Raw genomic sequence first — 19,866 nt, 5'->3', positions numbered from 1 at the left:
TCTGAGTTAAGTAGAAAGAAATTTAAAATAACCGAATTTAGAAACATCGATGTCTTAAGTTTACTGTGACTAATAAGCAGATACCTACTGTGAATGTTTTGGATACAACAACAACAATAATGTTAAACTATGGTCTTTAAATTTGTTAATTATTAAAATAAATAAATTATTTTAGAGAAATTAAAAGCGACGGAACTGTTTATTTGAAGTGATAAAGAGTGAAAACTACTTCAAAATTATATGAATTATTCGTTAAAATGAGGCATTTCTCTTTCCGAAAATAGAAGATTGAGAGCAGAAAATTGATAGTAATATGTCTAAGATTTCCGTTCGTCATTAAGGATCTGTGACAAGCAGCAGCAAGAGAGTGACTCAGATGGAATTATATATGTGAAGTATATATATATAAGAAAGTATATATATGTGTACGTACGAGTGCAAGCGGGAGTGAGCGCGATATATTTGTGTGTGTGGGGGGGGGGGGGGGGGGGTAGAAGTTTACTATCTGTAACGAATTTTGTGACATCAACAATTCTGCGCTGGTTCAGGCAATTTGAAAAAATCGGAGCAGTGATTCATCTAGAGGGAGTCTGCGCATGCTTCTTGACGTAGTGGAATTTAGGCTGCAAATCACATAGACTCAGATTCATTGGAAGGCTATCATTGCTCCAGTCTGTACTTGCTTAACATGTCGGCGATTTGATCATAAACAAATAAAGGCGTTCTTATATCGTGAACAATAGTTTGATCGAAGAGAATTATGATCGCATAAAGTAAGTACATAACAAACGGCTGGAATGGCAGTATCTGTGTAAAGACCATTACAAGTGAAGCCAATATTCTTTAGGATTCAGGATGATTGCAGATCACCTTACTGTGCATAACTGAGAATATTTTCACTCTTCGTACAATGTGAAATCGTATGCATACAGAAATAAGGCTCTCCATAATGATATATTGGGAGCAGCTCGTTGGCTAATATCCTTCTGGTCAGTGGTTCAAAATTCTGGATTACTCATTTAGTGCGGGATTTTTGAAACGAATCTAAACAAGTCACTTAAGTTTGATCATCCTGTGGCAGAGTTTATCTGAATGCTATTTGTAGTTAACCTACGCTGCTTAATAGAGGTATATACATATCTTATGTTAGCTTAAATATCGTGTATGTAAGAAAATAACTCGATCACAATGATTACTCTTGTTTCTTGTTTCTTCCTATGAATATATTATATATGGACAATTGTTGTTTTGGAATTAGCTAAGGCTGTGAAGAGAAAATATTTTGTCTAATAATGATTTGATCTTCAGCAAGTTTGTCTGTTTCGAGAAGGAATGCCATGGCACTTATATAACGCGAGATAGCTCACAAAACGGTCGTTCTTCTAACTGTGCTACTACTGAAACGTGTGTTTGGGAGGTAGCCATAATTTTAAGTATACTTTTTAAAACTAAGTTATGCGTAAATTGGAATGTATTGTAACAGTTTTGATAGTTTCTTTTAATTCGAAGATAGTGCTCTTTCACAACTACTCATTTGCTAAGAGTCAAAACAAATATTAATCAGTTTTTACTATACTTGAATATCTATTATATGAATAGCGGATATGTTTGCTATATTTGTTACTCCCTTGATGGGGTATCCATTAAATTGTACGTACGTCTTTGTTGACTATAAATTTCCATTGTGTGTCGTTTCGATATCCGAAAGATAACATTGTTAAGAACCGCTACCCTTCTTTCTAACAACGAGACCCTCATAGAGGTCGTCAACAAAATAAGCTTTCTATTAATGGTATTGATCAAGGAAAGACTGCGCTCAATGAGAATACATTGGCCAGAAACTGCAACTCTAGTACCCAACCGTAACATTCTAATAGTCCCATATCGAAGCAGAAACGTTTCTTCTTGGATACAAATGGGGAACGCTAAATTCCACATTACAGTCTACTATACCGTCACGTACCCGCTGACGATAGAAAGTTTTATCTTGATACGTAAGTTGAGGGCAAACCCCTTTTGGGCAAATGTTACAGCCTGTAAATTCTTAAGTTCTATCATTAAGATTGTTTGCTTTATAGCGCATATGTGCACAGCTTTATCTTATTATTTTCGACCCGTATAATAACTGTTTGGCGGGTTACTTAACCAGAAATTATGAAATTATTTCCGCCCTACTAAACAATAGCTGATACATATAGAACAGTTTGAATTTGATAATTGTGTCAATTTCATCTCTTCTTGCGTAGAATTCTTATAAGGAAGGGTAAGCAGCAGTCTTTAACATTATAGAAACCATATCTCGAAATGTATTCTCTCTACTTCTGTTCTATGAGAAATTTGAATGCATATCACGCTAGCTGCTGAAGTTGTTATAACAATTCTACCGCGAGCACGTCTATCATTTGGGAGAGAATTTTATAGCCAGGGCTAGTTCCTTCATGAAAACACACGGAGAGATAAGTCCGATTTTCAGTTTTTGCATTAACGAAATTTATTTTTGATATCAGACATTATATATCCACTCGTTAATATTACTTAATATCCAGTTTAATATTCACTTATTAATCTTCCTTATTTTGAAATTTAGCGCCTTAGAGTTTCTATTTAGGCAGATTTCATCGTTTTGTTTTTCTCTTTTTCGACTTGTTTATTTACACCTCTGAAACTTGTGCCATTTTTCGTTGATGTTTCTGCATTAATGTTATCTGTGTTAAATTATGTTAAGGTTATTTCAGTAGCCGGCAATTCCTGTGCCTAATTGCTTGAAAACAAAGGAATACTTTTTTAACCAAAAACAGTTATCTTGCAGGCCTATTTTATAATTATGTTTCGACTAACTAGTTTTAAAAAAACAAGACAGTTGCAATATTCATTTCCAAAACTAGTCGAGTGTCTTAAAAAGAAAAAATTAATTTAGGTATATAAATAAATCTAATTTTACTCTACCTTTATATATCTATTTTTACAAGCACTTTAAACTAAAAAACAAACCAGAATTATTTTTAGGGTAAGTCGCAAATTTACAACATTTCATACAATTAATCGGAAATTTCTACAACTTTAATGGAGATCAAATAATTACCAAGGAACTATCCTCCTGCAAATATTTGAATTTCAATTATTCTGTTTGGTTTCTTGAATTATGTACTCTACACTTCATTAGTTTCCCTGATGGTCAAATCGAATATGTCTTCGCTTTCTGACCTGCAGGTTTGATTTCGAAGGCCACTGTGTTCAGAATTACTTTAGTTGGAAGAGGATTTTTGTCTTGCGAGGTAAGATCACTATGCAGTGTTCTCGGATTATTTTACCATGGCTCATGATAATGATGAACTACTGGTTTATAAATATTTCGTAGATAGACATTAATGATAGACATTAAGGAAAAATCAATACAAAATTTCACGCATAGAAGGTTAATATTTCAAAAGCCAATCATTTGGGTATTTCTTTAGGTAATTTAATAACATATTGCCGAAATTTATTTTTAAAGCGACTTTTAAGTGACTAAACAGGATTTATTAAACATTTAATTATAATCACAATTAACTGCTTTATTACTTGGCATATTGAAGAACATTTACTTTTATGAACATGATTTTCACACCTGGTTGCTTTTAATTATTCTTGCAGAAAAATTAGTAAGCCTGCGTTTCCTTTATGGGAAAGGTTAAATGAAGTCGAGTGAGGAAGATCAAGCACTAGAAAATTAGATTCTTAAGATTTTCATGAATTAAATTCATGGAAAATTAAAATTTTCATTGCTATTTCACTTGTACCACCATTTAATGATCTTTTTAAATTAATATTATAGAAAGGTCAAAAGTCTCAAGCAAAAAGAAAATGTGGTGAACTAATGAACTAAATATAAGTCATGATAGATTTTGGACACAAAATTAAGCCTAAATAAATTAAATTTTGGAATAATTTATATGCATTAAATTATTGAAAATCCATGTGTAATTTTTAAGAGCAGAGAAAATCTTCACTTTACAATGAAACCCATGGCCTTCAGCGTTATAGCTATGATACCAGACCACCCTCTGGTAGTCTAATTTTCGTTATTATTACTCTACATGCTCCAGAATTAATTTTCTCTTGCACGTTTCATGCATAAGATATCACCAGCGAAACCGCAATCTTCCTTGTTGAAGGAATGCTAATTAAGTTACTGCAGTTTTTACTTTGTTTGCGATAATAGTCGTTTTAAGTTCAATGCAAAGTCGGATATACCGCAGTGGTTATACTGCTTATACAGATTATTATAATATGTAACTAATCTGCGGTATATATTATCAGACCTAATAGCACAACAGCCATCGTTATACTCGTATATATTTTATTCTAAATGAACGGTTTAGATACCTCCAAAATTTCAACATTACTTATAATTAAACTATTACACTATTTTTATAATGTTATTCAAGTTGCTTTTAATTTATCATTTTACATGTTTCGCCAATTTTTCTATCGGCATCTTCAGGGAATACAAAATTATTAAGCTATATGAAGGTAAGAGACTAGGCTATAACTGATGGTTCTAAGTCATACAAAAATTAGTATTGTGCGAGACAATGCGGGTGTCTCGCAAATGATTTATTTGTTATGCCTCATGATGTAATTGTCGATGAAAGTTCATTTCTTTGATGTTTAATGATCTAATTAAAGCTTTCCAAATTTCTGGTAAGGTTAGACCTTGATTCTTGTTTAATTTTCAGTTGTGCGGGCGACTGTAGCTGCTTCCTTGAAGGTTCTTGAATGGTAGTAATCTTCTATATTGGGCATAAGGCTCTTATCCCACTCAATGTGATGGGTACAGGCAAAGTGGCAAGAAAGGCCTGAAATGTCTTGTCTGTTGTTTCTGACATACCCTATGTGTTTCTTTCTTTCTCGTTTCGAAGCTTCTAGAGGTCTGACCTACGTAACTAATACCATGAGCAAGGTATATTATATACACCGGAGTACTTGTAGAAAGGACGAGGGTCTTTCGATGATCTTAAAAATTTCCGAATAGTGTTGACTGGCTTGAATGCTACTCTGATATTATGTAGTTTTAGAAGGTTAGCCAATTTTTTGGAAATGCTGCTGACAAACGGATTAGTAATAGTACTGATGTATTGGACGTCATCACATTGTCTATGTGGTATATCAGTCAAGAGAATCTTGTTGTAGAGTCTTTTTGGATAACCATTTAAAGATAGCTCTCTGGATATCGTAGTTAATTCCATTTTTAGGTCATCTTGGTCTGTTGTGTACTGTATAGCTCTTTTCTTGAGCATATGGATAATGCTAAGTTTCTGATATATATGATTAGACGAGTTGAAATGGAGGTAACGTCCAGTATTTGCAGGTTTTCTATACACAGATAGGTTTTACTATTATTGGTTTGTTTCTTTATTAGGATGTCTAGGAATGGCAGTTTTCCATATTTTTCAATTTCTAATGTGAATTTGATGGTATGATGGAAACTATTGATTTGGTTGAGGTAATCCATTAGTTCTTCTTTGCTATGATCCCAAATGAGAAAGATATCATCAATATATCTGTACCAAATTTTCGGTTTTGGAATGATCCGGGATAAGATTTTATCCTCTAGATCTTCCATGAATAAATCATTACAAGGATGAGAGATGGGTGCTACTCATGTCTAATCCGGTGAGTTGTTTGTAGACAGTTTTTTGCCAAATAAAATAGTTAGAAGTTAAACAGTGATTGAACAAAGTAGTGATGTTTCTTGGGAACAAGATGTCTAAGATGTTGATGACCTCAACCACTGGAGTGTTTGTAAACAGAGATGTAATGTCCAGGCTTGCTAGTATAGCATCTTCATAGAAAGGGATATTTTTGAATTTATCTATAAAATGTTGTGAGTTTTTAATATAAGTATCCGAGACGTGAATGTGTTGTTGTAAAATCTTTTCAAGGTACTTGAACAGTTGGTAAGTAGGAGAATAGGGCGCACAGGGCTGGAAAAATGGATTGACTGTTGAACGATATTGCAACGAAGTTCTTCAGCGTCAAGTTCGGTTGTTCCGTGGCGCTGTAGGCGAAGAATTAATTTTATGGATGACAGTATAACTCCTCATCGTATACGAGCAGCGGCAATACTTCTGGAGACCGAGGATATTAGTCTAATCGAGTGGCCAGTACACTCCCCAGATAACAGTCCTATAGAACACGTTTGAGACGCCATAGAGAAAAGCATTACTGCTCGATATTACTCTCCAGGAAACAAACAAGTCCTTATCCTTGCTCTACAGGGGAAAATGTAGTTCGTCCTTAGGAGTGGGCCAGCTTGCCTCAAGAACTCCTGAATTACTTGATGCTAAGCATGGTACCTGAATTACGTTGTGAGAGTTGCATCGCAGTTCGGGGTGGACATATTCCATACTGAAATGTCTCTCCTCATAGTTTTCTTTCCTTAGGAGATTTGTAACTTTTGTCAATCAACGTATATTTAATTTGTACGAAATGTGCAACACATTTTTGTGTAATATGATATAATAGCATGCTAGCAATAAATTTGGGTTCACATTTGACTGTTTTCTTGAAAATCTTTGCATATACAGGTAAATGTATTCGTCCCTACATATTATCATACACTGGTGGACGCCAATGTATGATAATATGTAGAAGTCCAACCTATCTGCTTGAGGGATACTTTTTCGGTGATATTTGGTATATGAGAGAACGACAATTAAAAGAACATTAAAAATTAATCTTTTGGCAATGTTTTCATTCTGTGATATCATAAGAAAGTACACATAATTTTTGCAAGGAAATAAAGCAACACTCACCAAATATCGATTTAATGTTTTAGATTGTTATGACTGTAGCCGTTTTTTTTTTTTTTTTTTTTTTTTTTTTTTTTTTTTTTTTTAAGAAACGTAAAGTACATGATTTTTCCAAATAGGGAAAAGTAACTATTAATGAGACTGCATAATTAACTTTTGATTGAAAAGACTTTATCAACTTTGTGATTTCATAGTTCATCGAAACAACTTATTTTCGGCGGATGACTAATACAATGGTATTCTGAGTTTATTCTTAACCTAAAATAACAGCTTCAATACTTTCTCTTTCATGAAAAGAATAGTGTATCAAAATTATACTTTCCCAAGCAATTCAAATATCAGCTTTACCTTAACTAAGTTAAAGTAAAGCTGATTCAAATGCCTTTACAAAGTTAAAGTATCCTCTTCCATAAATGAAAAGAATTTAATCTCTTTGAAAGAAACTCACAACACATCGTTGTCACCTTTACTTTACTAATCTCCGACTACCCTAAGATTCTGCCACCTTAAGTGCAGAGTTAGAAGTTATTTGGGCTTTAATCTGGAGAAAATGCTGTGAATAGATCAAAGAGACATATTATGCATGCCTCAGTTAAAAGTACACAGAAACAAAGAACTTTTTTTCAACCAGAAGAATGAATTCTGTAGAAAGTGGTAGCATCAGTGAGTATGGAAGTCTGTTAATGAGAACAGAAACGCTTTTGAAAGAAACTACACTATACTTAATAAAATTAAGTATATTAAAAGCATATTTTTAAATAATTGAATAATGCGAAGAGTGTTTCAAATGTTATGCGCCTCGCACGCATATCTAGTGGAATAGTGCAATAGGCACATTTACGGTAGTTATAAAACTATGAATAAAATGTTTTTACGCAGATTTTCTATTTTTGGTGTACTTGTTCCTCAAAACATGCATGATTTGAGTCGAAGTCATGCATGTTTTGCATGAAGTATTTGATTTATCGAAAAGTATGGATAGCAAGTGCTTTTTTCAGTCCCTGAACACTCCAAAATCAGACATCTATATTTCCATCTGATATTTCAGTTAAAATAACTACTTAATGGGCAACGCTTCACTATTACTGTCGAAGCTACAATTAAAGTGACCTAATTTATTATAAGCAAAAAGGTTTGATGAAACGTTGGGCAATAATAATAAAGCAGAATATACGTTATATTCAGAGACCCAGTAGAGGTATATTATTAAATAAATGGTTCGTTTTACAAGAGTTAATTGAAACACAATTTTGAAAGAACATGTAGGAAAGATGCTAGAGACACACTCCGTTCAGTAGTTCTGAACAGAGTGTATCTCTTATTAATAAAGAAGATTTGCTAACATTAGAATTAATCGCTTTATATGTATAATTTGCATTCAGGGTGAATTATATTTGTTTTGAAGTGCGAAGTAATATTCATTAGGGATGCATAAAGAAATCACCAAAGAAATGAAACTGAAGAAAATTTCTATGGATGAGATTCATATAGGAGTAGTATGAAAAATTATTATTAGTTTTAGGACAGCAGCGATTATATGAAAAGTACATCGAAAAACATATCGCTAATTATTTCAGTGCCACGAATTGATTCATTTCGTATTTTGTCGTATTAACTTGTGCAGGAAAAAAGCAAAGTAAACTGGATAAATAGCGCTGAAATACTTCTGCGTGAAAATAAAGATGTACGCGCTGCAATACTGCATATAAAATACTATATTAAAGATCAATTATGAAGTGTTAGAGGAGATGAGCTATGAAAAATCTTGAAAGCATTATGGAAAATAATTATAAAGAGAAGTAGAAATTTCCAGTATTTTTAGCAATGTTTTTGTTTTATTTTAGCACATGCCATGTACTAAAACAAGTTCTTGAAATTTCATTACCCATTAATAAACATTGACGATAGGTTTTTTCCATGTAAATCTTGGGAAGAATTGTTCTAATTTTACTCACTTCAGTTAGTTAATTTATATTTTTTAAATAATATTCCACATATACTTGTCTATGTTCAGTAAGATATTTTCTATGAAATGGTTTAATGTCGGGTAGTTTAAAATCTGGACTATCTCTTTGTAAGTTAATAAGTCAGGATAAAAGCCTGCTATTGTCTGAAAAGATTACTTTGTAAAGACAAAATTTGCATTCAGGCATTGTAATATAACGTAAAACTATTTTTGCAGATAAGGCTGAATGAGAAGGGTGCATGCAAAATATACTCCCTAGAGACTCAGTTTCATTATCTGCCTTTCTAAAGAAAGTGTTTAACTTGCTTAACTAGATAAGGTAAACAAACCTGAAAATGTTTTCTTTTTTCTGTTTATATATGAGATTGCAAGTGCAGCTAGAGTGATTTAGTCCTTCATCTACTGCTATGGTGAATTAACATCTAGGCATTAATAAAGTTAGTGTCTTTTTCTGAGAAAGAGAGAGAGAGAGAGAGAGAGAGAGAGAGAGAGAGAGAGAGAGAGAGAGAGAGAGAGAGAGATCTAGATAGCACACATTTTTAAAAATGTTTCTTGAAATATACATCTTTAGGACGAGCCAACTAATGAACTCGTGAAATGAGATGAACCAAAGAGATTAAAAGTTAAATATTTTATGTTTAAGTATTACGAAGAAAATACGTGCAGGGATTATTTTAAAAAATATTCTCTGAAAAGAGGGAATTGTACAACCTATTAATGAATTATCATATATATATATATATATATATATATATATATATATTATGAATTAGATAAATATGTAAAGTACACGAAAATATTTGAACACCCGCTAAGTTGCTTTTCACATTAAGTTCTATTAGTTTCAACTATTGTTTTGAAAAATGCTGACAACTTCTCCAACATTATGCAGAAACACTTGTCTCTCCAAGGATCCCAGATGATCTGTATTTTATAATTATTATAATTTCGCAAAGTTTCATTTCTTTCTAATGATCTCCCTAATCCAGTCCATAATAATTAAAACGAGTTATTTTGGTTCACAAATATAACAAAATTAAAGGAATAAAATATCATGAATATCACGAATAAATTAAGTCCTATTCATGACACAGAGAAGGTATATTAAACCATGTTATAGTTTCTCTACCTTGTGTAGGGATTTTTCTTTTTAAAATAATTTTGTCTGTTGGTAGAAGAGATAGTAAAGCGTGGAGTGATGTACCTCTCATATATCACTCCACTCATATTGCTAGAAATCAAATTATAATACATACTTTCCATATTTCTTGAATTTAATGAGAATCCGCTTCAGTGGATATGTTTTATTTACTGTGGTCATGTAGATTCGGTCATTCTGTTTATCATCGACATCCTTTATTTGGTAATATGCAAATATAAATAAATAACATAAACGATATCACAATTATACAACGCTGTTTTGATGCACGCGAATGTACTTATTGAGTATACTTGGAATTTGTTTCCAAGTAAACGCATTTTAGAAAAAAAAATCGTTAATAGATGCAATTCCTGATCCTGTAAGAATAAGGCAGCACTCCTAGTTTGTTTTCATTTTAGACAGAAAAGAAGTTCCTGAATATATGTTTACAAACAAAAAAATCTCTTTCAACTGCATTAGAAAAAGGAACCAAAGATTTTTTACTTGTATTTCTCGAACGCATGGATACATCTGTCTAACGAAACGTACTACTTGACACATCAAAGTTAATACCTACTTCACGAACACTTAGTTTACATCTGCAACACAGAATTTCTATTCGCTCAATGCTGTTGCCACTACCTTCTATTTTTTAAATGCGAGTCGGTTAGAGTGTTGTTTTCGGTTGTAGGTTCCAGGTTTTTACAAACATCGCCTTTCCTTTAGCCAAGTAATATTGTTTGATGTGATTGGTGCCCTTTTTTTCTCCAAATAGCTTTCCAACTTCCAAGTGGCAGCTCAATAAATGTTGCACGTTTATCTCTTCCTTTTCTAAACTCGTTCTATACCAGGTCGTACAACTTCCGGGCTGCTATTTTCTACCACAACGAGGCTGTTGCCTTTTAACTCTTAATTTGACTACTCCTTACAAATTTGTATGTATTTTATTTGTCCTTTGGACTATATGCACTTTATCACATTCCTGTGCATTATTGAGAATTGTAGTGATATATTTAATTATTATTTATTTACTGTTGACAACTACCAAATGAAAGTGCTATGAGGAAGTAAATTATAATATATTATGTACTCATGCTTATGTGAAATTTTGGGATTTGAGATTTTGGTCAACTCGAATGGTTTATTATATGACGGAGGATTAGCTTAACTGAAGTTTAGATTATGAATAATTTATCAATTTGCTAGTTTTTTAAATAAGAATTTAAGCAAGAAATTGACAATTTTATAATTAGAAATGTCACATGCAGGTTTATGGCCGTATCAAATGGCAAAGTAGCGAAGGTAAAATTTATCATCTACGTTCGCTGTTTAGACATAATCGCTGTTCAGAAAGAACTGGAATCCGCAGCCCAATGACTCAAGATTGGATAAGCTAACTAGGCCGGTATGTTCCTCATATGGAGAGTTATCAGAGTATAACCATGTCTGGGATTAGGGGGAGATAAATCGGGGTTAAATAATTTAGTAATAATTCGTTACAAAACAAGGGTTTTTTGTTATTTTTTGATGGATGCATCTGATGGAAGACAACTACCTATTAAATAAGATCCATTCTGGAGGGCGTCTTAGGAGCGAGATATACTCTGAATAGTGACACTAAATATAAAGGGATGTCATAAAGATATCAATATTAATCTAGTATGTAGTTGCATACTATATAATGCAGGTTGATTTTGGCAATCATATTACACGTCTTAAAATTTAAGAGTTAATCTCATTAATCAGATGCCCAAGTTTGACATCCGAGGAATAGGAGCAGCTGATTGAATTCTAATTAAGCAATACGTTTTGCACGATCGTGGATTTATTAATTTGTAATAAATTATTATCCTTGGTTAGTATAGCATTGATGGAGAAATCTTAGAAGCCATCTTCTACGATATTTATTTTAATGAACGACCAGAAAGAGGACCAGGGACCTACTCGCAAAGGATAGACTGGCAAAAGGTAGTTGGATTACAATGCTTCTGTACTAAACCTGATCAAATGAAGCGGAAGTTTCAAACATTTCCATTACTTATGTCCAAAAATGAGTGACAGCAGAGATCTTCGCTATAGATAAAGAATAGCGGAACTCAAGTCGGCGATCATTGATTAAATGGTTTGATTCCAGGTATTAATGAAGCACAGTAGGAGGGAAATTGCATTTGAGCATGGAAAACCACACAGCTCTACTACCGTTTAGACAGGAAGCGAATTTTCTGTATCTGTTCCTTTCAAAACCAGATATGAATTTGATGACATTTTATTTCCTGCTGTAGAATATAGTCTAAGCTAAGCTGTGAAGCTGGAGATTTGTTCTCGAGATACTTGTGATATTCTGAATTTTATCTATCTTGAACTATCTTGGAATATGTTGGGAAGAACCGAGGTTTGGATATTATTTCTACAGGTATACTTCGATCAAAGTGGGTGGTGTGTTTGATTTAGGAGAACAGAAACAATTCGGCAATGAAAATGAGAAGTACTACTGGTTTCAATTACTCAAACCGGTCACATTACTCATATTTGTGCCATTTTGGTATAATGGGAAAGATTCCACTGCTGCAAAATGAATGAAACCTTAGGCCTTCTTTCATAACATAATGCATATATTAACTGTAGAAGTGAATTTCATAAACACTCAGGAGTTGGCTGGATGAATTATCAGAAAATTTTAAAAATTCTCTGTTAAAAATGGAAAATATGTTGCTGTAATACATTCCTAATTAAATTATGAGAGAATAACTTATAAATAGCGTAATAAATAAACTAAAATAAAATTGAATATAGAATGTAAAAAAAAAATTGAATTACAGCCAAGGATGTTAAAATAAATCTATAAAACATCTAGATATTTTCTAGATTTATTTTAGCATCCTTGGCTGTTAGACATCTCAGGAGAGTTAGGATTATTGAGGTGTTCGAAATAAATATAAGTTTGCATGTTCCAGATGCATAATATTTCAGTAAATAAGTATATAAATCATTAACATAATATTAGCATCAACTGAATATTTGGTTATTCGCACTGCTACTATGTTTATTGAAATAACTGAAAGCCATCATAATTAAATTATTTAAGGATCTCTTTGGGAACCATAAATAATTCATTCGCGAAATCATACAATTGGATTCGTACTAAAAATAAAGTACCACATCTATAAATTATGGTCTTTCCTTAAGTTTAAAGAAACAAATATATTTGTTCCTTGTCCTCTCTCTCTCTCTCTCTCTCTCTCTCCATTTCCTGTTTTCAAATGAATAATATTAGCTTTTTTTGGAAAAGTCGGTCTTTTGAGATTTTCCCAACTGCCATAATTACTAGACTTTGGGCAAAGAAGCCATTAACGCATTTTGTTCCAGTCAGGTCGCTGTATTTCTCAAGATAATGATTTAAAGGCAGGTGGGACTAGTAATCTAGAGAGAGCATGACGTCACGCCGAAGGCAACATCTCTCACACTCCCGGTGGCCAACTATTTGTGAACAGATAAGTAGCACAATGTACGCTGATCAATAGCTGTAGACTGTCAGTAACACTGTGAAGATGCCGACTCGCTCTGCGCGCGGGTAATAACGGATGCGATTCACTGTTGAAAGCTAAGCCTCATAAGGAAAAATATACGGTGCTGATAGCAAGATCTAAACTAGGTTACCAACCTTTAGCTAGCGGCACAACCGCACTGTGTAGTTCTTAACCTGTATATACACAATAGTGGCAAAGAATTAAGTTCAATGTAATTCAACTTTCACATTTATTTTTGGGTATTAAAGAATAACTACTACTATTTTCATTTATGCAAAAAAGTGGAGCTGAATAATATATTGTTGATGATACAACGGATGCGAATATTTATATCACAAAGAACGGACATAATAATTATCAAGTTAATTATAATCTACTTTTGCAAGTTGGTAAATTTAAAACAGAATGTATATTAAATTTATACATTAAAATATACATTATGCAGAATGTATATTAATTACATAAAATTAAATTAATTTTGTCTATTTAAGTAAATCTTTTTTATCGAATTTACACTCTCCGAATGAAATTAAGTATGATAATTTCAACGGCTATCTAACAAATGAATAAAAAAGTGAGGTATTTATTCCCCAAATGGAAATAAACGAAAGTATTTTAGCTCTAATATTAGGAATCAATGTGCAGCCAATTTGTACTGTGAACACTCATTATATTGAGTTTATAGCTAACAATAATTGAAAGACTCCGAGGAAAGAGTATAATAGCCAATGTCGCCATGTTGTGTTCCTAATTCCTAACTAATATTAATGTCTGAAATAGGATGAGTTCTAGCATGTATTTTTCCAAGCTGTTATGGTTAAAAGCTTAATTTCTAGGAGACAACAGTTACACTACGCACCTTCATAACAGACTGATTATTCCCACAAATGGCTAAAAAAGATAGGCAATTTTTCCCTTTAAACAGAAACTGTTTAAAGGGAAAAAATATGGAAACAGAAAAGTTGCCAGTATGGTTACGCATACATAAATTAAATAAATAAATGTTGTGAAAAAAATGTATTATCAGATTATTTTCAATATGTATTGTTCTATTTATAATTTAGTTTGACACTGCATATAAAAGGAACGTATCAAAATATAAAACTCTCACAAAATGTAACACTACGCTTAGAAATCTTCTGCATCATTCATAACACTTTACTCACGTGAGAGGATTGATAAAGCACACACCTCTGTTGAATCCCGTCTCTGCAAGCAAAGTTTTAACACTAGTTTAGGCACTTCCGACATCACATAACATGGAGAATCTCAGCTAAGTACTACTTCCAACACACTTTATTTTGTTCGCTAAAGATCTGCTATAGACGTTCGCTGCCTCAGTGAGCTGCTGTTCCATGATATACGAGACATGAGTAAAGTCTGTAGGCAAACTGTAACAAGGAACGTACAGCAAAGGTCATGGTGACGCAAGACTTTCAACAGGAACCAGTATTTGTAGATATTCCTTTCTGAAACCATCTATATAACCGGCTTTTATACAATGTCAAAATAAATTTATCCCGGATTACTTACTTGTGAAAATAGAGAATTTTGTTGTCAAAGAACCAACGCAAAGGGGACTTATTTACCTTATCACGTAAAACATTTTAGGAAAGAAAATTCATCTTGTTTTAAAGCTAATGCAGAATTTTAAAGTAGTAAAATATTGATATGCTAACATATATTTACATTTTTATTTATTAAACTGATTTCTAATGTTTATATTATACGTGTTTGTTATATATCATAATTATTTCTTCCCCTTACTCAAATACATCGTCTTAGACAAATCAAAAGACTTATTTATATCTGTTTTATCGAACAGTTGTTAGTATAATATTTAATGAGCTTCTTCTAACAAAAAGTTGCTTATTTCCATTCATTAATTAAAAAGTATTTTATTTTCTTATTTATGGATGACATTCCCTATCACAAACTTCATATATTTCTTCTTCATTCTACAAAAATATCTGAAAAACTATATTTGATGATACATAGGACAGGTACATACTGACCAAGTTTCATGTTCTCTGAGACACATTGTAATCAGATATTATCGCAATCAAATACTTTTACATAATTTTAAATCTAAACATTTACCAGAAAATATGGAATTTTTTGCAAGTCTCATAAATACGCTTTCATAACCTTTAGATGAAATTAATCAACCAACCAAAGACCCACTCTGTCGACATTGGGACTTGGTTCCACAGTAGATATAGCATATGATACCGGTATCTACTTGGACAACCAGGCCGCTCTTGAAAGCTGATTTGGAAAGGAAATCAGTGATAAAAGCATTTAGTACTAATGAAATTAATTGACAGAAGGAAACATTAGTACTAAATGCTTTTGTCAAAGTTAATGTGGTTAGTTGTTTTTTGGAGAAAAAGATGACATGTAATTATAAAAATGCATTAATATATAATTTGAATTTCGCATATAAAAATGAAAGAATACTGCAAGAAAATTTATTTCAGTAATTGATATTGAGGTGGTTAATAAAATGAGAGTTAATAGATAGACATAACAGTTGAAGGAGGAGTTGGATCCAGGAGAAGATGTGTAAGTAGTGGTGTACTCGGCTACTGCTATTTAACTTGTACATTAGCAAAACAGGAAATGAAATGAAGGAAATTATTCAGTTATTTGCTGATAATGAAAACACTGAGTAGAGCAATAGTTAATAAGAATCACTTGTAGATCTTGCAGGATGACTTGTATAGACTAGCACTATGAGCAAAGAAGAATTAACAGTTTAATGTGGCAAAGAGTAAAGTCATGTATTTTGGGATGAAAAGATTATCAGCTATGTACTGCATTGCTGGAATAAAGCTCCAACAAAAATTACGGAGGGTGGGGAATTCGGGGGTTCTAGGTGACTCCGCGTTAAGGATTAGAGGACACATTGCAATGGTAACACACAGACTTACCTTCTGCAATGAAGACGGTATATGTGATGCCCAAGCCGATCTAGATTTCAAATATCTGAATGTGATATATTATTGCAGGTTGGGAGAAAATGAAAATAAAAATAAAAATATCATATATGCAATACAAGTTTTCAGGTGTTAAAATCTATGAATATGTTATGTACTTGGTGTGCACAATTACAAAGCAAAAAAAAAAAAGTAAATTATGGTTAATAAAATGTTTTTCGAAAATGTTTATTAGAATTATTGTTTGGTCACTTTCCCTTGTAATCTCTGAGCTATACGGGTCTGCATCTTCTACAGGGACCGGTTTATGACGCATGAACTTATGCCGTCCTAGACGATTCGTATATATATATATATATATATATATATATATATATAATATGAAAGATAGGTAGTGCCGAAAAGTCTTAATTAAAAGATTCAGTGATGCCAACATCCATTAAAGATAAATAATATATGAATATGAAATTGAATAGCAAAGTAAACATGTTTGTTAATTCATATCGGTTGGACTTTAAAATTAAATTTAGAGTTCATTAATGCATATAATGCTGCTGTGACTGGTATCAAATTACTCTCGGGATGCTCATAATTGAATACTTTCTAAAATTACATCTGAAAAGAGATTAATTAATTTTATAAAGTAACTTTAAGTAATTGATGAAGTTATATCCTTCCCATATAAAATTTATCACAGCAAAGTGAAGAGCTAAACAGTCAAATATATCAATAAATATCTTGTGGCTAAATTAAAAAAAGAAGAAGCTCCACATTACTTCACAGAAAAAAAATCTCTTTATTTATAATCAAATGGATGCTATCTTAAACTGTATAGGCTACTATACCATTATGGTTGGAAATCTCTGGCTTCTAATCTATCTAGCATAGAAAGCACATTTAGCATTTCTTCTAATGATGAATTAGCCATCTTCATACAGCACTGGATAAAGTTTATTTACCTTCCTGCAAAACAGGCAAATCAGCCAGAACTAACCCAATTGGCATCAATAATAACACAATATTCATCTACGATTAACTTTTCTATCAGAACATTAATGAGGTTATTAATGCACTGATATAGAGGATTAATTACTATGACAGGTTATCGTGCTTAATAAACAAGGAAAAATGGGATTTCCGCTTACTAAAGTCGTATGTATTATTATATTCTTCGAAATCTTGTTTCCGAATATATAGTTCTAAACAGAAGACTTTCAAAATTCTTTTTGAAAACATTTTACTACCAATTTTACTACCAAACAATTGAAAAGCTTAGAAAAAAGTGTTGTTATAATTCATTTTAATTTCTAGAAATCCGGATAGATCAATGCTGTCTGTGAAATTTTAATGCATCAAATGATGCAAAAAATTGTATGGGATTCATCGTTGTATTCAACAGAAAAGAACTAAATCACCTCCGATTTGCTAGTGACAATATTCTTTTAGGAAAATCAATTGACTGAACAGAGTTTCTGTTTAGTCAATTGATGAACCGGTGATCAAAACTAAATGCAGTAAGTAAAAAGAAAGGTTTAACTATCAGTAAAACAAATTAAATATAATGTATAACAAATACGTAATCAAAATGTCAGTACATTCATTACACGGAAAATTGATATATTTACTTCCTAAGTCTCTGTGTGAGCCTCCTTCTACTGTGACATATCACATTAGAGGGAGACTGTAAGGAAGAATTCAACTTGATTCGATAGCGCGTTTGGAAGCATTTAAAAGAGACATTGCAATCTGCATTAAATAAAAACAAAAATTACAGTTGTATACTTCCAATCATTACATATAGAAATGAAACTGTAACTTCACTGAAAACTGACCACAAAATGAAGGAATACCCACGAGTAAAATGGTAAGATCACCTCTGTATTACCATTCAAGAATAGAAAGCGAAATACTTGGATCAGAACTCAGACTCGAATGAAAGACATTAAAACAGCCATACGAGGAACCAAATAAGAATGTTAGATCATTCTGCAAGAAGAAACGCTCAAAAATGTAAAAACTCGATATCTGAAAGGCAGGTCTTTAAGGGAGGGCTTCGTACCGCAGTGGACAGAATAGGGCTGCTCTGATGATGATGATTCACATTATAATAAAATCCTTTTCCTTGAATATTCAGTTATGAACTAGGGCGATAATTCAAGCAGAAATACTGATCAATAAGCCCACAAAATCTATTGTTGCCTTATTTGAAATTGAGGCATGTTCATTAGATAAACTTACATAATTGTTCAAGCAAGTTGAGTCAAATAAATATCGATTAGTTGTGCCTTAGAAGATAACGACCACATAAAATACTACTACCGTAGAAAGTGGTTATAGCAATCTTACACTTCGAGTGAGATTATTTACACATTGAATTCATTTATGCCTTATTCCATGTTCCATATATCATATTCCATGTTTCTTCTGCTTGAGATGAATATCTAATAATTTGTGTATAATTCCAGAGTGTTAACATCCTAAAAATACCCAATACAATCAGAAAAGAAACAAAAACCGTACAAAGTAGCAAAAATCCATATAAAACACTTTCCTGACCTCTCCAAACTTCATTGCCCTAATCTCTTGATCTGTTGTTCTAGCAGAAACTTCAAACGAAGGCTCTTACAATTCATTTTAACTATCGGTATTGCCACCATATATTTGCCTTCATTAAACGGTTGTGCTTTAGGATGCATTACAGTTGACAACAAATACCAGAGAAGACTAAAACTTGTATTCTCAATATGTGGTTAGTTTCTTTTCCTTTGATGTCCTTCTGCTAATCGTTTTGACCTTTTTCAAAAAAAGAAAAATATATATATTGAATTTTTGCTATTAACAAACACCCATGGAAAAGGTTTTTCTAGTCGATCACTTGAAGTGAACTTCATTTAGTATACATGAGGATACCAAGTTGCTATACACATTATTAATTTACTGTATTTACAATATTGTAAGGATATTCGCCTTCAGTGTTCATATACTTCAAGTAATATACTTACTAATTTTTAGCCACACTAGAAAAGAGATATTTTGCGTCATTACTAAAGCAACATTTACAAAATTCTCCGGCTAATTTATTGCAACAAAGTAATTACTTTAAAGAATGCAGATATTTAATGATCTGGTTAATTTTGAAATAAGGCTGCTATCTTCGAAGATATATTTCATCAATTTGTCTTCCTTTATAGAAATGCCGAACTGGAAACAAGAAAACCACTCTCCGTTTCGATTAATACGTAAGTGAGATATCGCAAACATTTCCTACTAAACAAGAGTATAAATAATGTCCAATATCTGCAACGTAAAATGCACAATGCTGATACTAATTTTACTGTTTAATGCATCTTTGCAGTCGATATTCTAGAAAGCAATTAACCATAATATACGATTAAGAAAATAGATTTTTTTAATCTTTTCTTTCAATTTTTCATTGATAACGGAGTACGCACATTTCTATCCAACTTACTTCACTTTGGTAATAGTATTTTGGTAATAT

This window comes from Typopeltis vanoorti, chromosome 8 (genome assembly GCF_054136105.1).
Source record: "Typopeltis vanoorti isolate ZY-2024b chromosome 8, IOZ_Tvanoo_1.0, whole genome shotgun sequence".
Lineage (NCBI taxonomy): Eukaryota > Metazoa > Arthropoda > Arachnida > Uropygi > Thelyphonidae > Typopeltis > Typopeltis vanoorti.
This window is presented reverse-complemented; position numbering follows the sequence as displayed.